Source organism: Anomaloglossus baeobatrachus, chromosome 2, assembly GCF_048569485.1.
Source record: "Anomaloglossus baeobatrachus isolate aAnoBae1 chromosome 2, aAnoBae1.hap1, whole genome shotgun sequence".
Classification (NCBI taxonomy): Eukaryota; Metazoa; Chordata; class Amphibia; order Anura; family Aromobatidae; genus Anomaloglossus; species Anomaloglossus baeobatrachus.
The window spans coordinates 332874192-332894809 of record NC_134354.1 but is presented as its reverse complement, the minus strand read 5'-3'; positions in this window follow the sequence as shown (position 1 = coordinate 332894809).

The window sequence follows — 20618 nt, the reverse complement described above, 5'->3', positions numbered from 1 at the left end:
TCTGGATTTACGCTTCCAATCTAGCATATATGGATGCTAGTATGCAAAACTATATGAGCCATCGGATTACTACTCGGCTTTTTAACCTTTAATTTTGAATTACACCTCCACATAAATATATATAGATGCAACGTTGGATTCTCAACTGACTGTTTTTAATCTTAATTTCATTTCCAGCTGAGCACATTGGTCCTTTTGACTGTTGGATCTTCAGTGCTCTTCTCAGCAAGGCAGACACATTTCCTCCTGGTTTATTTAACGAGGAGAAAACTACCATCAGGGACAAGACTCTCGTATCTGTTGTTTTTTTGTCTAATCCAGTTAGTTGTATATTTACAGTTGTATAAATATATCAAGTTCTAATTTATTTACAGAATATACTAAGTTCTCTTATACCTATATTATATATTAAGTAAGAATACTACTGTATTTAATTGTTTATTGTCCTGTAAACGTTGGACCTAATTTGTTTCTCTTCTCTCTTCTCTTTCATCCAACCCTTCTTTTACCCAAACATTTACTTTCATACCTACCCTGTCTTCATCTTCTCTTTAACTTCAATCACCATGGTCATCAAATTTCTATCCTACAATGTGAGAGGCTTAAATTCGCAAAACCGAAGGTACCAGACATGGAAGGAGGTAAGACTTTCTAATGCAGGTGTAATCTGTTTGCAAGAGTCTAAATTAGATAGAGATAACCATCCAAAATTTGAGAATAAGAACTATCCCCACTTATTTAGTTTGTTAAACGAGAAAAAAATCTGCTGGGGTAATACCAATTGTTAGAAACACTGTCTCATTTAATTTAATACCAGCAACAAATGATGATAAAGGACGATTCATAATAGTGACTTGTACAATTGATAATTGTCCATGCACTATTGTCAATCTTCATGCTTTTAATTGGGGCCAAATTGGCTTCCTAAATAACCTTTGTAAAAAAAATCCTAGAATTCCAGAAAGGAGACCTTATTATACTAGGTGATTTTAATTTAATACCAGCCATTAACTTAGACACAACAGCTCTGGCTAGACGTACTAGACATACTTTAAAGAATTGGTTAGTTAATCAAGAATTTTTCGACGTATTTAGGTGTCTTAATACCTTTTCGCGAGAGTACTCGGACTTTTCTGACACCTATCAGACCTTTTCTCGTATAGATCTGGTCTTTACCTCTCAAACAATATCCAAATTTAAAAATATTGCAATTTGTCAAAAAACAATCTCAGATCACTCACCTATCTATTGTGAATTGACATTAGGCTCCTCTTTCCAAAATAAACCACTTTGGAGAAGTAATCCGTATCTAATCAACTCACCAAAGTACAACAAACAAATTAAAGAAACAATAGAATTATACTTTAAAGGGAACCAAACATCAGGATTTTTGTATATAAGGTGCAGCCAGTGCAGTACTGGCACTATTAGGCACGTTGTGTACATACCATCAGGGGGCAGCTCGGGTGTTTAGTCAGTGAAATCCAACTTTATAAAGTTTGAAATTTCGTGCACTTTTTGATTGACGTGTGCACCTCTCTGTTAATGTCCGGGCGGGTTATGCACGTGTTCCCCGCCCCCCCACCAGTCTGTTCCTCCCTCTCTCCTGATGTCCGGGCGGGTTATGCACGTGTTCCCTGCCCCCCCCCGCGCCGCCTGTTCCTCCCTCCCTCCCTCTGGCTGTATGTAAATTTCTAATCTTCAGAAACATGGCGCCGGAGTGGGCCTCTGCGCATAGCGCTTATCTCCGGCGCCATGTTTCTGAAGCCCCCGCATTACACAACTTGGTGTCTGAGAGGGCGGCGCATGTGCCCTCGCTCCTTCAGATCCCGTTGTGACCACGGGAGCGCAAGCGATCACAACAGGACTGCAGAACAGCTGATCGGAGGACGTGATCAGCTGTAGCTACGATGATGTGCCGCCTCAGGACACCGGGCCATGACAGCAGCCTGCCAGCGATGTCGGGGGTCAGGTGAGGTAAGTTCACAATGGACTCACAGGACCCCGTGACGGCAGTGCTGCGAGACCCGGTCACGGTAGTGATATCGGGCGGCACTGTCTTCGCGGGGTCAGGTGAATGAAATTACTAGCACCTGTGATGTCATTGCCCCAGCAGGCACGCACACATACACACACTGCTGTGTGTGCGCCCCTGCGTTGACCTGGGCTCACCTTCTGAGTTCCAGGTCACTGCAGGAAAGCACTCACAGCTGTGTGTGTTTGTATTTATAATGTGTGTGCATGTATAATGTGTGTGGGTGTGTGTGTGTATAATGTGTGCGCGCACGTGTATAATTTGTGTGTGCGTGTATAATGTGTATGTGCGTGTATAATGTGTGTGTGCGTGTATAATGTGTGTGTGCGTGTATAATGTGCGTGTGCGTGTATAATGTGTGTGTGTATAATGTGCGTGCATGTGTGTGTGTGCGCGTGCGTGTATAATGTGTGCGTGCGTGTATAATGTGTGCGTGCGTGTATAATGTGTGTGTATAATGTGTGTGCGTATAATGTGCATAATGTGCGTGCATATAATGTGTGTGTGCGGGTGCGTATAATGTGTGTGTGCGCGTGCGTATGTGTGTGCGTGCGTGTGTATAATGTGTGTGTGTGCGCGCGTGCATGTGTATGTGTGTGTGTGTGCGCGTGCGTGCGTATAATGTGTGTGTGCGCGCGTGTGCATGTGTGTGTGTGTATGTATGTGTGTGTGTGTATGTATGTGTGTGTATTAGGGTGTGTGTGTGTATGTGTGTGTGTGTGTGTATTAGTGTGTGTGTGTATGTGTGTGTGTGTATTAGTGTGTGTGTATTAGTGTGTGTGTGTATTAGTGTGTGTGTGTGTGTATTAGTGTGTGTGTGTGTATTAGTGTGTGTGTGTGTGTGTGTGTATATATAGTGTGTGTGTATAGTGTGTGTGTGTGTGTATAGTGTGTGTGTGTATAGTGTGTGTGTGTATAGTGTGTGTGTGTGTGTATAGTGTGTGTGTGTATAGTGTGTGTGTGTGTATATAGTGTGTGTGTATATATAGTGTGTGTGTGTGTGTGTATAGTGTGTGTGTGTGTATAGTGTGTGTGTGTGTGTGTGTGTGTATAGTGTGTGTGTAGTGTAGTGTGTGTGTGTGTGCGTGTGTTTGTATAGTGTGTGTGTGTGTGTGTATAGTGTGTATAGTGTGTGTGTGTGTGTATAGTGTGTGTATAGTGTGTGTGTGTGTGTGTGTGTATAGTGTGTGTGTATAGTGTGTGTGTGTGTGTATAGTGTGTATAGTGTGTGTATAGTGTGTGTGTGTATAGCGCGTGTGTGTGTGTATAGCGCGCCCCTCTCTGCTGGGGCAATGACGTCACAGGTGGAAGTGAGGGGCTGCACTCACAATCAATGGGGGACTTTTAGTTCTGCATTGAACGTGCCAGGGAGTATGGGATCAACCCCAGATTTGGATTTCGCCGGACCTGGATTATGGATGTCACAGGGAATTAAATTTGAAAAGATGGCGTCTATTGTGTTCTAATTTCTATTTTTATGTCTTTTCAGGGTCAACTTTGGAGAACGTCGGGGGACATCTAAATGGATTACGGCGGACCTTTAGCATTTTAATAATTTTGTTAATAAATTGGTAAACGAGGGATGGCATCGGGGGGTTTTTTGTTCTAATAAAAAGTATTACTTTCAAATAAAGGAATTCGTAATGGGGGTGTCTACTAGATACCCACCCATTACTAATACCAGGACTTGATGTCAGCTGGTAATTCACAGCTGTTATCAACCCCATATATTACCCCGTTTGCCACCGCACCAGGGCAACGGGATGAGTTGGGGCGAAGCGCCAGTATTGGCACGTCTAATGGATGCGCCACTTCTGGGGCGGCTGCAGCCTGCTATTTTTAGGCTGGGGAGTGTCCAAGAACAGTGGACCTCCCTAGTCTGAGAATATCAGACCCCAGCTGTCCGCTTTACCTTGTCTGGTGATCCAATTTGGGGGGACCCCACGTTTTTTGTTTTAAATTATTTATTTAATGTAAAATAACAGTGTGGGGTGCCCTCTGTTTTGGATTACCAGCCAAGGTGAAGCTGCCAGCTGTGGTTTGCAGGCTGCAGCCGTCTGCTTTACCCTAGCTGGCTACAAAAATAGGGGGAACCCCACGTCATTTTTTGTTTTTTAATTATTTATTTTTTGGCTAAATACAAGGCTAGGCACCCTTTAGTGATGAAAGTCACTAAAGGGTGCCAGCTTAGAATATGCAGGGGGGTGGGACATTATATACGTCTTTCTCATCTATCTATTCATCTATCCATCTTTCCCTCTATCCATTATCTGTCTATCGATTATCTATTATCTATATTATTTATTGCAGTTCAGCATAAAAAAAAACGCAGGGACCAACCTGTGGAAAAACTGTGGGAAGGTTTTCCTGCGGTTTTGGTGCGTTTTTTTAACGCAGGTGCGGTAATCTTCAACTCCCAGAAGTTTCTCAAGAAATTTTCTTGAAAAAAAAAATCACTTTTCTAGTGCACACATAGCCTAAAGATCTTACTTTACCTTTTTTTTTTTTTGAATGGTTGCACAAGCCACCTTCCAACATACATATCGATGAAAAATTCATTATACAACCGCAAGTAGCAGCAGCATAGGTGGCGAGGACGCGGCAGGCAGCGGGGATAGGTAAGCTCTATGAATACTCCACCTCCTCCTACTTCTCCTCCATAATCATTCTCCTCCTCATTATCCTCCTCCTTCTCCTCCATCATCATCATCCTCCTCCTCATTATCCTCCTTCTCCATCATCATTATCCTCCTCATAATCCTCCTCCTCCATCATCATTATCCTCCTCCTCCTAATCCTCCTCCTCCTCCATCATCATTATCCTCCTCCTCCTCATAATCCTCCTTCTCCATCATCATTATCCTCCTCATTATCATCCTCCTCCATCATCATTATCCTCCTCCTCCATCATCATCATCCTCCTCCTCCATCATCATTATCCTCATCCTCCTTCTCCATCATCATTATCCTCCTCCATCATAATTATCCTCCTCCTCCATCATCATTATCCTCCTTCTCCATCATCATTATCCTCCTCCTCCATCATCATTATCATCCTCCTCCATCATCATTATCCTCCTCCTCCTTCATCATTATCCTCCTTCTCCATCATCATTATCCTCCTCCTCCTTCATCATTATCCTCCTCCTCCTTCTCCATCATCATTATCCTCCTCCTCCTTCATCATTATCCTCCTTCTCCATCATAATTATCCTCCTCCTCCTTCTCCATCATCATTATCCTCCTCCTCATTATCCTCCTCCTCCATCATGATTATGAGAAGGAGGAGGATTATGAGGAGGAGGATTATGAGGAGGAGGATTATGAGGAGGAGGATTATGAGGAGGAGGAGGAGAATTATGAGGAGGACGAGGAGGAGGATTATGAGGAGGAGAAGGATTCATAGAGCTTACCTATCCCCGCTGCCTGCCGCGTCCTCACCACCTATGCTGCTGCTACTTGCGGTTGTATAATGAACTTTTTATCGATATGTATGTTGGAAGGTGGCTTGTGCAACCATTCCAAAAAAAAAAAGTAAAGTAAGATCTTTAGGCTATGTGCGCACTAGAAAAGTGATTTTGCTCAAGAAAATTTCTTGAGAAACTTCTGGGAGTTGAAGATTACATTGCATGCGCTTTTCCTGCAGTTTTCCTGCGGTTTTTCCGCAGGTTGGTCCCTGCGTTTTTTTTATGCTGAACTGCAATAAATAATATAGATAATAGATAGATAATCGATAGATAGATAATTGATAGAGGGAAAGATGGATAGATGAATAGATAGATGAGAAAGACCTATATAACGTCCCACCCCCCTGCATATTCTAAGCTGGCACCCTTTAGTGACTTTCACCACTAAAGGGTGCCTAGCCTTGTATTTAGCCAAAAAATAAATAATTAAAAAAAAAATGACGTGGGGTTCCCCCTATTTTTGTAGCCAGCTAGGGTAAAGCAGACGGCTGCAGCCTGCAAACCACAGCTGGCAGCTTCACCTTGGCTGGTAATCCAAAACAGAGGGCACCCCACGCTGTTATTTTACATTAAATAAATAATTTAAAACAAAAAACGTGGAGTCCCCCCCAAATTGGATCACCAGACAAGGTAAAGCGGACAGCTGGGGTCTGATATTCTCAGACTAGGGAGGTCCACTGTTATTGGACACTCCCCAGCCTAAAAATAGCAGGCTGCAGCCGCCCCAGAAGTGGCGCATCTATTAGACGTGCCAATACTGGCGCTTCGCCCCAACTCATCCCGTTGCCCTGGTGCGGTGGCAAACGGGGTAATATATGGGGTTGATAACAGCTGTGAATTGCCAGCTGACATCAAATCCTGGTATTAGTAATGGGCGGGTATCTAGTAGACACCCCCATTACGAATTCCTTTATTTGAAAGTAATACTTTTTATTAGAACAAAAAACCCCTGATGCCATCCCTCGTTGACCAATTTATTAACAAAATTATTAAAATGCTAAAGGTCCGCCGTAATCCATTTAGATGTCCCCCGACGTTCTCCAAAGTTGACCCTGAAAAGACATAAAAATAGAAATTAGAACACAATAGACGCCATCTTTTCAAATTTAATTCACTGTGACATCCATAATCCAGGTCCGCCGAAATCCAAATCTGGGGTTGATCCCATACTCCCTGGCACGTTCAATGCAGAACTAAAAGTCCCCCATTGATTGTGAGTGCAGCCCCTCACTTCCACCTGTGACGTCATTGCCCCAGCAGAGAGGGGCGCGCGCGCACACACACGCGCTATACACGCACACACACACTATACACACACTATACACACTATACACACACACTATACACACTATACCCACACACTATACACACACACTATACACACACACTATACACACACACACACTAAACTAAAAGTCCCCCATTGATTGTGAGTGCAGCCCCTCACTTGCACCTGTGACGTCATTGCCCCAGCAGAGAGGGGCGTGCGCGCACACACACACACGCGCTATACACACACACGCGCTATACACACACACACACACGCTATACACACACACACGCTATACACACACACTATACACACGCTATACACACGCTATACACACACACACTATACACACACACACTATACACACACACACACTATACACACACACACTATACACACACACTATACACACACCATACACACACACTATACACACACTATACACACACACTATACACACTATACACACACACTATACACACACACACTATACACACACACACACTATACACACACACACTATACACACTATACACCCACTATACACACACACACACTATACACACACACACACACACTATACACACACACACTACACACACACACACTATACACACACACACTATACACACACACTATACACACACACATTATACACACACACTATACACACACACTATACACACACACACTATACACACACTATACACACACTATACACACACACACTATACACACACACACACTCACACACTATACACACACACTATACACATACACACACACACACACACTCACACACTATATACACACACTATACACATACACACACACTCACTCACACACTATACACATACACACACACAATCACACACACACTATACACACACACACTATACACACACACACACTATACACATACACTATACACACACACTATACACACACACTATGCACACACACACTATACACACACACACTATACACACACTATACACACACACACCGTATAGCCACACACACACTATACACACACACACTATACACACACACACACACTATACACACACACTATACACACACTATACACACACACACTATACACACATACTATGCACACACACACACTATGCACACACACACACACACTATACACACACACACACACTATACACACACTATACACACACACTATACACACACACTAATACACACACACACACACACACTAATACACACACACACTAATACACACACCCATATACATACACACACACACACATACACACACACTATACACACACACACACACACACTATACACACACACACACACACTATACACACACACACACTATATACACACACACTATATACACACACACACACTATATACACACACACACTATACACACACAAATACACACACACACTAATACACACACACACACACTAATACACATGCACACACACTAATACACACACACACTAATACACACACACTAATACACACACACAGTAATACACACACACACTAATACACACACACACTAATACACACACACACACTAATACACACACACTAATACACACACACACACTAATACACACACTAATACACACACACACACTAATACACACACACACAGTAATACACACACTAATACACACACACAAATACACACACACACACTAATACACACACTAATACACACACACTAATACACACACACTAATACACACTAATACACACACTAATACACACACACACACTAATACACACACACACACACTAATACACACACACATACATACACACACACATACATACACACACACACATACATACACACATTATACGCACGTGCGCACACGCACATACGCACGCGCGCGCGCACACACACACATTATACGCACGCGCGCGCACACACACATTATACGCACGCACACACACATTATACGCACGCGCACACACATTATACACGCACACACACATTACACACGCACACATTATACACGCATGCACACATTATACATGCACGTGCACACATTATACACACACACACACCCACACACATTATACACGCACACACACATGCACACCCACACACATTATAAATACAAACACACACAGCTGTGAGTGCTTTCCTGCAGTGACCTGGAACTCAGAAGGTGAGCCCAGGTCAACGCAGGGGCGCACACACAGCAGTGTGTGTATAATGTGTGCGTGCCTGCTGGGGCAATGACATCACAGGTGCTAGTAATTTCATTCACCTGACCCCGCGAAGACAGTGCCGCCCGATATCACTACCGTGACCGGGTCTCGCAGCACTGCCGTCACGGGGTCCTGTGAGTCCATTGTGAACTTACCTCACCTGACCCTCGACATCGCTGGCAGGCTGCTGTCATGGCCCGGTGTCCTGAGGCGGCACGTCATCGTAGCTACAGCTGATCGCGTTCTCCGATCAGCTGTTCTGCAGTCCTGTTGTGCTCGCGCGCGCTCCCGCGGTCACAACAGGATCTGAAGGAGCGAGGGCGCATGCGCCGCCCTCTCAGACACCAAGCTGTGTAATGCGGGCTTCAGAAACATGGCGCCGGAGATAAGCGCTATGCGCAGAGGCCCACTCCGGCGCCATGTTTCTGAAGATTAGAAATTTACATACAGCCAGAGGGAGGGAGGGAGGAACAGGCGGCGCGGGGGGGGGCGGGGAACACGTGCATAACCCGCCCGGACATCAGGAGAGAGGGAGGAACAGGCTGGTGGGGGGGCGGGGAACACGTGCATAACACGCCCGGACATTAGCAGCAGAGGTGCACACATCAATCAAAAAGTGCTCGAAATTTCAAACTTTATAAAGTTGGATTTCACTGACTAAACACCCGAGCTGCCCCCCCTGATGGTATGTACACAACGTGCCTGATAGTGCCAGTACTGCACTGGCTGCACCTTATATACAAAAATCCTGATGTATGGTTCCCTTTAAAGAAAATAACACTGAAAACATTTGTCCCTTTACTTTGTGGAATGCACATAAGGCTGTTCTAAGAGGTGACTCAGAGGTGTATCTAGGCTTTCTGGCACCCGGGGCAAGAATCCTGTCAGGCGCACCCCCGCCCCGCAGTTTGCGTAGTCGTCATTTGACTGGTAATTCATATATGATTTGCACACTTAGTCATTTGCCGACCAGCTGCTCTTCATAAGGCTCCGTGCCCACGATCAGCGTTTTCAGTGTTTTGGACGCAGCATACATTAGCTGCGTCCAAAACACTGTGTTGTACAATACAAGAACACTGGATGGATTTATAGAAACATTGTGCCCACTATGCTTATTTTTTCCGCAGCAAACACTGATCTGCGGAGCGTCTTTCCAGACCGCAGCATGTCAATTGTTTGCTGCTGAATCCCATGCGACCTCCGTAGGGAGAACACAAGCAAGAGACCGCAAAGCACGGAACCCTGGGTACAAGCAGCTGCGGTCTCCTGCGTTCTCTTGTGGAGGAGACATACGGCTCCGCTGGTCAGGACTCGCTGCGTTCTGACGTTCTGAACGTAGCGAGTTCTGATTGTGGCCACATACCCTAACTCTCTCAATCTTCACTGAAAAACAGAAGTAGAAAAAGAAGCTAATTGTCACATGACTAAATATGAGACTTGCATATGACAGGAGCGGCCATGTGATGACGACAGGAAACAGCAAGTGGAGCCGAATCCTGACAGTGAGTATATTATACGCTGTTAGGATTGGGCTACACTGCTTAATTTTTATTTTTTATAATGAAAGTCGGCAGTCACTCTAGGTGACTGCAGGTTTTGAATTCTCACATCTCATGCTCTGAACACTTTTAGGATTCTCCCATCCCAGTGGCAAGAGTTGACAGGTACGTGAGCACAAGTATGCCAGATACTGCACATCCGCCTCATTGATTAGCATGGGAGCAGATGTGCAGGAACCAGCTGCGGCCACTATCAGAAGACAGAGCAGATCTGGAATTGAGCACTCTGGCCGTCTGCTGCTGTCATCGATATTTAAAGGGAACCTGTCAGGTGCAATATGCAGAGAGAACCACGAGCAGTTCTGGGTGTATATTGCTAATGCCTGCCTAACCGTCCCTGTATACACTAGCATAGATAAAGGGATCTATAGAAAAAGTATTTATAAAGATGTTTTATCATATGAGATGCTGCCACCGCCGCCCGACACTGGATTTTGGCTCAGTGCGCATGATCCCGCAATTTCAGTCATGCGCACTATGAAGCTACTGTAGGTGTACACGTCCAGGCTTCAAACTGAAGTAGAGCGCATAACAAACTCCGGGGTCATGTGCACTGAGCCGAAATCCAGTGTCGGGCGGCGATGGCAGCGGAGAGGTGAGTGACATCATCCTCTGACGCTGCACATTCATTAGCATGTCCACAGGGGCGTATTAACATGCTAATGGTGCCGACTAGCAAGGGAAGTAACACCCTTGGGACTAGTCCCCGCGCTCATTAGCATATGATAAAAGATATTTAGAAATATTTTTTCTATAGATCTCAATCTATGCTAGTGTATACAGGGACTGATAGGCAGGGATTAGCAATATGAACCCAGACTTGCTCATGCTCCTGGATGTATATTGGACGTGACAGGTTCCCTTTAAAACAGCCAATTGGCGAGGGTGCCAGGTGCCGAACCCTGGCCGAGCCATATACCGCACACAGCCATGACACACTGACCGTATACCGCACACAGCCATTACACACTGGCCAGATACCGCACACAGCCATGATTACACTGACTGTATATTGCACACAGCCATGACACACTGATCGCATACTGCACACAGCCATGACACACTGATTGTATACCGCACACATCTTTGACACACTGATCGTATACCGCACACAGCCATGACACACTGGCTATATACCGCACACAGCTCTGACACACTGGCAGTAAACATTTAGTAGAATAAACCTGGCTCAGCTTTGATGCTATGGTGCTTTTGAAGCACCATATTGGACTCTTTCACAATTTCTATTTTAGTGTGGCGGAGTATTTTTATTGTTTTTGAAACTGGCAGTATACAGCACACAGCCCCAACACACTGGTTGTAAACCGAACATTGTACTCACACAATGGGTGTATACTGACTGTACACAGTCTTAACACACTGATCATATTGTATACTGCACACAACACACATTGGCCATATACAGTACACATACATTGGACATACTGTATGCAACACTCACACCACATACACAGAAGTCACACCCCATATACAGAAGATGCTGTACACAACCCTTACACCTGATATACAGCACATACGCCCCGTATACGTCACACACACACACGCCCTGTATACAGCACACACGCCATGTATACAGTACACACACGCCCCGTATATAGTACACACACGTCCCGTATATAGCACACACACGCCCCATATACAGCACACACGCCCCGTATACAGCACACACGCCCCGTATACAGCACACACACCCGGTATACAGCACACACTCCCCGTATACAGCACACATGCCCCGTATACAGCACCCACACACACCCCGTATACAGCACACACACACGCCCCGTATACAGCACACACACGCCCCGTATACAGCACACATGCCCGGTATACAGCACACACGCCCCGTATATAGAAAATACACACGCCTCGTATACAGCACACACACACGCCCCGTATACAGCACACACGCCCCGTATAGAGCACACACGCCCCGTATACAGCAAATACACATGCCCTGTATACAGCACACACACGCCCCGTATACAGAACACACACACGCCCCGTATACAGCACACACACACGCCCCGTATACAGCACACACACACGCCCCGTATACAGCACACACACCCCCGTATACAGCACACACACACGCTTCATATACAGCACACACGCACGCCCCATATACAGCACACACACTCCCCGTATACAGCACACATGCCCCGTATACAGCACACATGCCCCGTATACAGCACACATGCCCCGTATACAGCTCACATGCCCCGTAAACCGCACACACGCCCCGTATACAGCTCACACACCCCGTATACGGCACACACACACCCCGTATATGGCACACACACGCCCCGTATACGGCACTCACACACTAGACATATACGGCACATGTACATCGAACATTAAAGTCACTAATACATTAGATATATGATGGCATATATTAGGTATAAACACACTTAGCTCAGATATACGTTCCTGCTGCTTAGTTGCCCCTGTAGGATCAAGTGCAGCAGACGTTCCTGACTGATGCTCCCTCCTTATGTCAGACTGATGCGGCGGCTCAGCTCATGGGTTACAGGAGAAAGTAGCCGGGCACTGAGTGTTTAATGTGTGGCCAATCAGGGCTGCCATCTTTCTGGTCTTCTGTCTCCTCTGTGGTGCACACAGGCCTGAGTGCAAAGGATGAGAGGGTGAGAGGCTGAGAGCCTCCAAAAGTGCCGTGCATGCCCCTCCCCCATCTCACTGCTTCCAACTGCAATCTGCTAGGAGATCGTGCAGGGGGGGGGGAGTTCTCCGCTCAGTGATGTCTGCCGGCCGGTGCCGCTGCACAGGTCGCACAAAGCTGTCGCCGGCCATGCAGTTGATCACAGGAGCCGCGTTCCACACTTCCTCTGACTCTGGCTGTCAGGTTGACTGCTAAACTCGGAGAACAGCGGCTCCCACTACAGAGGGCGGAAAACACAGCCGCCGGGGAGACTCTCAGAGCCGCTGCATCAGGCAGCCTGTCAGCGCCCCCCTGACAGTTGCGCCCGGGGCAGATGCCCCGCCAGCCCCTCCCTAGATACGCCTCTGGGTAACTTGATCGAACTATCAGCCATCCACAAAAAAACACAAAAAGAAAAAATAAACAAGACACAAACAGAGATTACAAAAAAAGAGAAAGTACTTCAAAATCTACAAGTGCCCTCCCCTGAGCTTCACAAAGACATTCTATCTCTTAGCATAGAACTTAAGGCGCTACTCAATAAAGAATATGAAAACTTCCCTCACTCTATGAATTCTAACTTCTATTCCTTTATAAAAAAAAACTACCTTAATGGCAAGGAGAATTAAACAAGCAATAATTAAGAAACGCATACAACAAATTAAAAACTCAGATGGGTCCATGGCCATTCACCCAAGAGATATTGTCGAATCATTTGCGAAATACTATACTAACCTCTATAACCGAAAGGATGACCATTCGACCCCACAGCCTAACAAAATTGTAATCAATAACTTTTTAAACAAAACCAGTCTTCCACAATTGATCCAAACTCAATTGGAATCCCTAAATCGCCCATTCTCTGAAAACGAAATAATAAAAACAATATCTAGTCTTAAATTCATAAAATCTCCAGGACCCGATGGTTTCGGGAATGAATACTTTAAGGCTTTTTCCATGACACTAGCACCTCACCTGGCAAAAACATTCAACAAAGCTGCTCTGCTTGGCTCCTTTCCCCAGGAAATCCTAGAGGTGGTGATAACCTTGATCTCTAAACCCAAAGGGAATGTAGACCAAGTTACCAACTATAGACCGATCTTGTTAATTAACACCGATATAAAAATATATGCAAAAATCATAGCCACTAGACTGAAAGACATACTAACAAAACTCATTAATCCCGACCAAATGGGTTTTATTGAGGGCAGACAAACATCTGATGGAACCAGAAGGATACTAAACCTCATAACATATATTAATGACAATAAAATACCATCACTTTTAATAGCGTTGGATGCGGAAAAAGCATTCGATCGGATCAATTGGAACTATCTAGTAGGCACCTTGTCTAAATTTGGTTTTCATAAGCATACAATAAAATCAATTATGGCGTTATACTCATACCCATCAGCTAGAATATATGCAAATAATCAATTATCCGACTCATTTAACATCACAAACGGTACAAGGATGTCCTTTATCACCCCTATTGTAATGGAAACACTGGCTGAAATGATAAGAACAAACACGGAAATCATCGGTATCAAAACATACAACTATCATTACAAGTTGGGTCTATTTGCGGATGACGTTATTCTGTCACTGTCAAATCCAATCAAATTGGTCCTAAATGTTCAAATGATATTAATGATATTAAACTAATTTTCAGAAATATCTTATTATAAAGTGAACTCAGACAAAACCAAAATACTTCCTTACTTCTTAGATAGCCAGTCCATCCGAACCATACAGAGCCTCTCACCATTTGCCTGGTAAACTAACTCAATAACCTATCTAGGAATTCAGATCACTAATAATATACCATCTCTGATAAAAATAAACATGGAAAATCTCATTGAAGTCATTGAGGTCTCCCAAAACATAACCACTACCTTAGAAAAAAAACGAAGTAACTTGGCTTGGAAGAATAATGTCTTATAAAATGATAGTGCTCCCCAAAATACTATATTACTTCAGAACTATCCCGCTTATCATCCCTTCACATTACCTAAGTAAGCTACAAAGCATCCTAAACAACTATATGTGGGATCATAAGAAACCTAGAATTTCAAAGTCCATACTAATGAAACGCAAAATAAGGGGTGGTTATGGATTACCAAATTTAGAGTACTATCATAGAACTAATATTATTAACACAAAGCATTCATTGGTTACGAAACAACTACCATCTCCCTTGGCTTTACCTAGAGCTTTCCTTGAATGACTATTCCTCCCTTAAATCTCTCATTTCTATGCATTTATTAAATCCAAATCTTCCTCTTCCAAAATTTCCCACATTAGCCTCCACTATTTCTGTTTGGAAATCCTTTTGTCAAATTAAATCAAAAATCCCCAAATACGATCAAATAAGTAATTTCCCACTAAAATTTCTCTCATGTTTATCTGGAGATATAATGCCTCCAACCTGGCAAAATCTCAGCCTAAAATCCATATGTAATATTCACAATGGTCACAATTTCATCTCCTTTTTAGATCTAAAGATAAAATGTAAAATAAGTGACTCTGACTTCAAACAGCTTTTATCTCTCAGAGACACTCTTCGCAAGGTTTTAATTGGCCGTAACTTCCTTCCAGAAATCATACACCAATTTATTTGCAATCCAGACAACAAACAAGTCTGTCTGTCTAATATATTTATGATGCTATAAACAAAGATACCATTCTACATACACAAAATTACATGCTGCCTTGGGAGAGAGACCTAAAAAAAAAAATCTCAGACAAAGATTGGCAGTCTAGTCTAAAAAGTACTTATTCTTCAAACCTCTCAGCAACACTACATGAATCTTTTTATAAAGGTACCGTCACACTAAGCAACTTACCAGCGATCCCAACAACGATAGGGATCGCTGGTAAGTTGCTAGGAGGTTGCTGGTGAGATGTCACACTGCGACGCTCCAGCGATCCCACCAGCAACCTGACCTGGCAGGGATCGCTGGAGCGTCGCTACACGAGTTGCTGGTGAGCTCATCAGCAACCAGTGACCAGCCCCCAGCGCCGCATGGAAGATGGTGCGCTTGGTAACTAAGGTAAATATCGGTAACCAACCCGATATTTACCTTGGTTACCACTGCACGGAGCTACACGTGCAGAGAGCAGGGAGCAGCGCAGACTGAGCGCTGGCTCCTTGCTCTCCTAGCTACAGCACACATCGGGTTAATTACCCGATGTATGCTGCAGCCAAATGTGCACAGAGCAGGGAGCAGCGCACACTGAGCGCTGGCTCCCTGCTCTCCTACTTACAGCACACATGGGGTTAATTACCCGATGTGTGCTGCAGCTAAATGTGCACAGAGCAGGGAGCAGCGCACAATGCTTAGCGCTGGCTCCCTGCTCTCCTACTTACAGCACACATCAGGTTAATTAACCCGATGTGTCCTGCAGCTACATGTGCACAGAGCAGGAGCCGGCAGCACAGGCAGTGAGAGCGGCGGAGGCTGGTATCAAAGGTAAATATCGGGTAACCAAGGACAGGGCTTCTTGGTTACCCGATGTTTACATTGGTTACCAGCCTCTGCAGAAGCCGGCTCCTGCTGCCTGCACATTTAGTTGTTGCTGTCTCGCTGTCACACACAGCGATCTGTGCTTCACAGCGGGACAGCAACAACTAAAAAATGGCCCAGGACATTCAGCAACAACCACCGACCTCACAGCAGGGGCCAGGTTGTTGCTGGATGTCACACACAGCAACATTGCTAGCAACGTCACAAAAGTTGTTCGTTAGCAGCGATGTTGCTAGCGATGTTGCTTAGTGTGACGGGGCCTTTAGGTTCTAACAAAGTGGTATTACACGCCAGTGAGACTGAATACAATAGATTAAAAAAAATCTGACTTGTGCTGGAGAAGATGCAATGAAAAAGGCACCTTGATTCATATTTTATGGGAGTGCCCGAAAGTTAGAGCACTCTGGAAGGAGGTGTCAGATTTGATATTCCGTATCACAAAAACAAAAATTGAAATCAAACTACAAATGGCTCTCCTTTCACTTGAACTAGAAGACATAGATCATTTACATAAACCAATTATAATACATATTTTCCTAACTACAAAACAAATAAATTGGAGATCACAAACCGTACCAAAAATCTGACGTTATTCACCTGATATCAACACACCATGATTACGAAAGACAACATGCCATCTATAACAACCTCTTCCATTCTTATTATAAAGATGGAGCACTTGGAGATCTTTCATCAATCATAATACATGAGAACCATATAATTTCACCTTATATTTCTCATTATAATTATAGGCAGCTTTACACGCTACAATATATCTTACAATATGTCGTCGGGGTCACGTTGCTAGTGACGCACATCCGGCATCGTTTGACATATCGTAGCGTGTGACAGCTACGAGCGACTGTGAACGAGCAAAAATACTCACCCTATCGTTGCTCATTGACACGTCGCTCATTTTCAAAAAATCGAACGTCCTTCTGCGCGCCGGTTGTTCATGGTTCCCGAGGCAGCACACATCGCTCCGTGTGACACCCCGGGAACGATGAACTGCAGCTTACCTGCGTCCCGCCGGCAATGCGGAAGGAAGGAGGTGGGCGGGATGTTTACATCCAGCTCATCTCCGCCCCTCCGCTTCTATTGGACGGCCGCTGTGTGACGTTGCTGTGACGCCGAATGTCCCTCCCCCTTCAGGAAGTGGATGTTCGCCGCCCACAGCGAGGTCGTTTGGAAGGTAAGTACGTGTGACGGGGGTTTACGACTTTGTGCGACACGGGCAACAAATTACCCGTAACGCACAAACGATGGGGGTGGGTGCGATCACTCATGCGAACGCACGATAACTCATAGCGTCTAAAGCAGCCTTTAGCCTCCTTTGACAAGTCTTCCATATATGGTATTAAATGTTGGAGCAACTTCTGCATCATTCCTTCCCCTTCTCTTCTTTTTTCTCTTCCGTCCTTTAATATTAGTTTGTTGATTTCTGGTAATTATAGTTTTTGTTCTCAAATACCTCTAAATATAAACACACTACAATTGAATTACTTAATAATTGTTAAATCAAAATGTATAAAATGTGATTGGACATGATTGTCTTCCCTTATCCCCGTCCTTCCTTCCCTCACCATTTTACCTCTTTTGTTCCCTTTTTAACCCCCAATAAAATTATATATACCCATCCATTCATAAATTGTCTAATAATATAATTATTTCTATTGCTCTGTTTTCATAAACCTCTGTATATTCAAAAATGTAAGAAACTAATACAACTTGATTCTTTATTAGAGATTTGTGGGGCCCCACCAGTGATGTGTCGGTGCATTACCTTCAGGGACTCCACTCGGCTGGATCTTGTCTGGTCACAGGTAGGAAACCTTCTTTGTAGTTGTCGTGACGCCACTCTCAGTATTGCGGCCAGTAGGGACCGCCACTGCAGGTTGAGGGTCGCCTGGGGCTGATGGTGTGTGCAGTTAGTTGGAATAGCCTCCTGAGAGTGAGGCAAGCCCCAGGGCCCGGTGTAGGTGCGTAGTACCACAAGGCGCAGAATGACTCAACACAGGCAGGATGTCTTTCAGGATTTTTACTCACTTCAGGTGGCAGGGTGAGTAACCCGGGCGTAGCTGGGATGAACCAGGCGGGAACCAGGTATCCTTCAGGCTGACTTGTGAGGGTGACTACTAACTCGCCTTCCTTAGCCCTTGGTGGTTTGGGGTAACCCCGACTTTGAGTCCCTATGGGGGTCACCCAGGGAAGATGCTGCAGCCTCTCTCCCCTTCGTTTGCCGTTTGCTTGTCGCCTGGGCCAGATCACTCCAGCTTCTTGCCTCCTGTGAGCTATGGGCCCTAACTGTGGCTACGTGGCTGCGGCTTTTTGTGGTGTTGTGGCGTGGGCTTTGAGAGCCCCACACCGGCAGGTTTAGCAAAAGAAAGCTGGATCTATCTCCGCTTCGGGATCTGCCGCCCGTTTGGGCCTGGTACTCCCTAGCAGTCTCCTTACTTCCCACTCTGTGCTCTCTCTCTAGCTGGAGATGGGTTTCGGGTAGCACTCCTAGTTGACCGTTCTCCCCCGTTGGTAGCCACTGCGCGGACGCTGTCAGACTCCAGCAGCCCAGGGGAAGGGGTCAGCTCCTCCCGGAGCTCCCTGGACTCTGCTCTGAACTGGCTCACTGCTCCTCCTCTCCTGTTCTTGCCTACGCCACCTAGCAACCAGACTCTCTTACCACACCCCTTGAGAGGAGATGGAGGCTTTTGGCCCCCTCCACTATTCCAGTGAAGGTGAAGGCTTTTCCCCCTCCTGGGATCCCCAGGGGTCCTCTCATGGGTACATGTGTGAGAGCTGATTACTATGCGCCTGTGTACCACACCCCTGTCAGCCTTCTGGATTACCTGTATTGTACTGTCCCCAGCATGGGTGCAGTACTCAGTGGTGCCTGACCAGGTCAGGGGCGCCACATTCCCCCTTAGTTATCACCAGCACGTCCTCGGGCTGCAAGACAACATTTTAAAAATGCATAAAACATTAAAACATGTAAAACATTTTAAAAGCACCAGGTACCATACATCACCACCCTCCACCCACAAGTCCGTTAACCCACCCAAAACCCTTTCACGTTGGCCGCGGCTTCAGCCACTTCTGGCAGGATGTAGAGGCGGCTTACATGGGCTGGTGGTTTCAGGGTATACCTGGCCTGGTGGATCCGCGCCTTCAGCCTCTTCTGGCAGGATGCAGAGGCGGCCTCCACAGTTGGTGCTGACCAGGTACCCTCTTTGTGGTGGAGAGCCAGGCCCCATAAACAGGCATGCTCTCTGGTCGCAGGTGAGCCAAGGCCCTATATACGGACGGGCTCCTCCTGGTTGCAGACGAGCCAAGCCCCTAAACAGGCTGACCCTGGTGGCGGTGGTGCCCTCTGGTGTAACTATTTATACTGCGAGAGTTTGTGGCTATAGCCAGTTCATAGCCTTAAGGTTCATTTCTCACATCAGTTTATGTGGGCACATTCTTAAACTTGTAAACGTTGCAAAACAAACTTTCCAAACTGGTCAAAACTTGCTGTACTTTACTTGAACTTATGCAGACTCCTCTTCACCAGGGCTTGGGCCTGTAGGGCTGCGGCACCTGTTGGTTTCTTGACCTTTTTCTTCATCTGTAGTTGTCTCTTCAGTAGGTTCTTTGTCTTTTCTTTCCTTATGGCTGTCTTTCCTTTCTTCTTCTTTGGGACATGGCACTACATCTAGCGCGTACCAGCCTCTTTCGCCTTGATGCATAGTAAACTGTACGGAATCTCCCATTCTTAAGTTTCTGCCAGGGTGTCCTCTGGGCAGATGAGCTCTCACATCTCTTCTATTGACGAAGATACCTTCTTTGATACCAGGTGCAACAATGAACCCATATCCTGACTTCAGGCTAAAGTC